Raw genomic sequence first — 4,443 nt, forward strand, 5'->3', positions numbered from 1 at the left:
CCAAGACTCCGGATCCCTGTAACTATTCAAAGATTCCCAAAATTCAATGGGAGTGACATTTTTTTGCAAACTTGGTACTACCATAGTATTAGTTAGGATTTTTGTTAACTCGAATATTGTAATTTGAAAGGTTTTTTTCCAATTTACTCTTCATTTCTTCCCGATACAAAATTGTGATGGTTTAGCAGCTATGATGATTTGTTATGGCCATTTTGGGTAGAACTAAGGGTAAAATTATTTCTTTGTTCCCGAATGGTTTAGTAGCTATGATGATTTGCTATGGCGATTTTGTGTAGAAAAAAAGATAAAATCATTTCTTTGTTTCCAAAAATAATTGGCATGGTTGTTAACTTCTTTTGAAGAGAGTAGAAAATCTGGTGCTTTCTCAATTCCTTAGTTAACTACTAAAGAGTTTGATTCTTGAGATGAAGAATGTCATTTACGTTCTTTCCAGTTATAATTGATTTTAGCATGATTGTCCTCATTTGATGAAATAACTCAGTCTTTACTAAAACTTCCTTTACCATAGTTGAATTGCACCAACTAATAAACAACTAATAAATAGCTAGAATTAAACAATTTGTTGCAGTTAGTGCTTTGGATGGACTCTACAGATACCATCTATTTTTCAAAAACAACAATGATCACACACTTGCAACAGCTGTGATACACACTGTGTCAACCCAGGAGAATTTCTTTTCGGATAATTTGCTAATTTTGCAGTAATTATATGGGCAGGGACTACCCCTGCGTGCAGATCTCGTTTCTTTAAAAAAATAAAAATAAAAAAATTGACTCCCTTATTTCATATTCACCCACTAATTTAAAATAAAATAAAATATTGTAACCCCAATAATTAAAAAAAATAAAAATAAAATAATAATGAGGCCTTTTCCTGCTTTCGGCCTCCCAACACTGTGAGGCAAAGAGGTATTTTTTCTTCAATTTTTGTCTACGTCATCGGTTCGTCGAGCACTAAATTCGCACAAGAATAAGAATGAGCAGCCTAGGAGGATATCAGCAAACTGTGCGATTCTGAACAAGAAGCTTTTTGAATGCGTAATTGGATACCTGGAGGACCCTCTGGATCAAAGCATGGTTTGCTCTCATGCGCAAGAACGTTACCATAGCGTTCTGTTACGCTATTGTCCCTTCCGATCTCAATTCTTCGCACAGTACCTCATTGGTATTTCCGGAATTACCACATAGTTTTCCGTTGCAGCAAATGAATGCACCCACCCAGGAGCAGGGCCGCCTCTGCAATCCACCACACCACACGCGAGCTCCTCCGGTCGGCCTCCCAGCGGCCTCCACGCTGGTCGATTGACCACGATCTCCACGTCACTGCACACCGGTCAGCTCGCTGTTCAGCCACCGATCCGCAGCCTTCGGGCTGATTCAACGCCCTCCGAGCATCAAGACCACAGTCAACGGATCCTCTCATTTCCTGGTGTACATCCTTGCTTCTTGTGTTATCTCCACTTGCATTCAATTCTCAAAATTACCAAATTACCAGCGGAATGCATAGAAGTGATTAAATAAAGAAAGCATCATCAAGAAGCAAAGGGTGAAGGCAAAGGTGATTATTTAGACAATAGGAAAAGGGGCAATGCCTGTCTTTGAAACATTTTAAGGAAATTATAGGTGAATTTCAAAATAAATATCAGCAATATTTTCAATCAGTAAAATTAATGAATGAATCATCACTGGTTTTAGATGTTCTATTTTTTCAATCAAGTGCAGTTATTCTTAAAGACAGCCATTTTAGTAGCTGGCTTCTAGCTGTTTGAAGCTCAAATACTATAAAACCTATGTAACTAAAGATTTTCATCTTGAAAGCCCCAGTTTGAGAGGCCCTATTGAACTGCCTTAAATGTTATCCTTTTTTGCAGTCAGATTGAAAGAGAATGTTCACCTCACTATTGTAATTTGCTTGTTGAGATAAAGTGGAAGGATGATCCTTCCTTTTACCAGTAATTATGGGTAAGCCACAGTGTGGAATACCTAGTTGTTGTAAGCTAGTAGCTTAAATAATAAACCTATTGAGGATAAAACAGCAATGCTTAAAATTTGATAAAATTAGCAAAATTGAGGCGCATATCAAGCATGGGATAATATGTGCAAAACAAACAAAATGTTGAAACTTTCTGTGAAATCTAGAATGCAAGCAACAACTAAAGTTTCCAGAGCTAAATGAAAATGGAAACAAGAATGACATGAAATATATATATATATAACTTTAAGCCAATAAAATAAACTTAACACTCGGATTTCAGCATGCTGAATCGATGCATGAAAAACCCAAGTGGTTTATCAGACACTGCTACATCACATATCGAAGAAAATTAAAAAATTTAAAGTCAACATGACCATCGTAAATATCACTCTAAGCATCCATGGCATATTTCACTCCAAACAAACATGAATGTTTTATTTCGAGTCCATTACATCAAAATGTTTTCATAAATTTTACTATGTAACAGCAAATTTAAGCGAAAAATAAAATTATAACCTGCAGAATTACATTAATATCTGATATTCTGGCCTTGACAAGGCCTAAATTTAAGATCCCCCAACCTGCAGAATAACATTAATCTCTGAAATTCTGGCCTTACTTGACAAGGCCTAAATTCAAGATCCCCCAGGAGGTGTGAGGCCATGATTTCTCCTTGGCCTTCATCAGTAACACCCTTGTCCAAGCAATCCACCCCTCCCATGACATCCTCTTGTCCCAAGCTGTACCCCACTCTAACATTAGCCTCAGCCCTTCTCTGCTTCATCATATCTCCCCTGGGAATTGTATATCTGAGCAAGAACAACACGGGGCTCTCCTATGAAAGGATTAATCTCACAGGATTTTGCAAGAAGGGTCTCAGCCTTCTTATGGGTCTTCTCCCCAGGGGGCATACAAACAGCTTCCCAATAGAAATCTCTGGCAGTCACCTGATCTGATGGAAATAGAACAGCTCTGCAGTGATCAAACACAGGGGGGATCACAAGCTCTATTTCTTCAAAAACCCTCTTCTTCTTCTCTTCTTCGTTCTTTTGATTCCTTTCTTCCCTCTGGAACAGTTCCTCCTCCCTCACAATTACAGTATAGAGAGGCCCCATTCGAGAAATGGAATTCATCCAAAGCCCAGGCTTACCATCCCCAGGCCAGAGAGCAGTCCATGTATTCCCCTCATACGCCGTAATTCCATTGCTGTTATCAAACAGACGTCCTGAAAACTGAATAGCTGATCAATAAAATCTGCCATGGTCATGAAGAGGAATATGGCAACCAATCTTCTGGGCACCTGAACATCCTCCCCACTTTTGATATGCTTCACTCTCACACCTTCAGCTGGCAATACCTTCTGTATTTTTCTTCTCATTCGGGCAGGACAAACCCTTCCAGCTTCTCCCTGAATTGGATTTTGAGAATCTCATACTTCTCATGGATTCCATCAAGCCATTTGCCATTTTTGTCCTCAATTTCCAATCTTTGGAGCTCCAAGTCTTCTGCCTCGGCTTCTTTCATGGATTTCTCTGATTCTTTGAGGGCAGAGACTAATTCTTCATCAGTAAAATGAAAGAGGAGATCATCATGGATGAGGGGCTGCCTAGGCACAATACAGAACATGTGCACAAGCTCTTCGGCAGCATCTCCGATGAGGTCTCTCACTTTCTGCCTGTCAACATTTGGCTGAAATATTGCGAGATTAACATAGGAATTAGAGTAAGAAGAATGGAATAAACCGCACCTGGCAACAGAATCAGGAGCGTTCCATAATTTGAGAATTCGATAAACATCCACAAGATGATCGAAGAAGCTGCCATGCTTGTGCCAGCACTCAGAGGCTCCCACCTCTCTCAGAACGCTCATGAATTCGGGCAGCGATGGGTCGATCTCATCATACGCCCCTCTCAGAAACGGCCTTGCACGCTCCAACCTCGTTGCAAGCTCTGAATTCCCCATTGCTTGCTGTCGCGAAGAAGAATTATTACTACAGCAGGTTGGAACTGCAAATGAAATTGACGTTTGGGTAGAGCTCAATTAAACGAGGAGGAATTTAGAGAGCAGGGTTTGTTACAGATCGTGAGAAGGATATCCAATCACTGCAGAAGTCAAACATCTTATCGAAAAGCAGAAGTGTTTGGTGCATGGCGGCGATCAGCTTTCTTCTTTGTATTTTAAAATATTTTTTAACTTGATTTCAGCGTGGATTTTTGAAAAAATTATGATCAAATTTCTTGTTTGTATTATTAGTTGCTGATAGGTATAACCATTATTCAAAACTAACTTTTTCTTCCTTTACTTGACTTTACCGCGGAATTTCTTCATTAATTTAAGTAATTGGCATCTTTGAATTCAAACCATCATCTATTAATTTTGTTTTTAGCATGCTTAATCTCCTATTGTTTGTTAATTTATTAAAGTAACAGTGTTTTATTTTTGCTGTG

The 4,443-nt window shown here is 38.9% G+C and overlaps 1 pseudogene; it reads right to left on the bottom strand.

The window, feature by feature from the left end:
* Nucleotides 1-2,345: 2,345 nt before the first annotated feature.
* Nucleotides 2,346-4,139, bottom strand: LOC149209247 (uncharacterized; annotated as a pseudogene).
* Nucleotides 4,140-4,443: the final 304 nt, after the last annotated feature.

The sequence above is a fragment of the Pinus tabuliformis genome, chromosome 1_2 (assembly GCF_031772625.1).
Source record: "Pinus tabuliformis cultivar Carrire ecotype Pingquan chromosome 1_2, CPIR1, whole genome shotgun sequence".
Classification (NCBI taxonomy): domain Eukaryota; kingdom Viridiplantae; phylum Streptophyta; class Pinopsida; order Pinales; family Pinaceae; genus Pinus; species Pinus tabuliformis.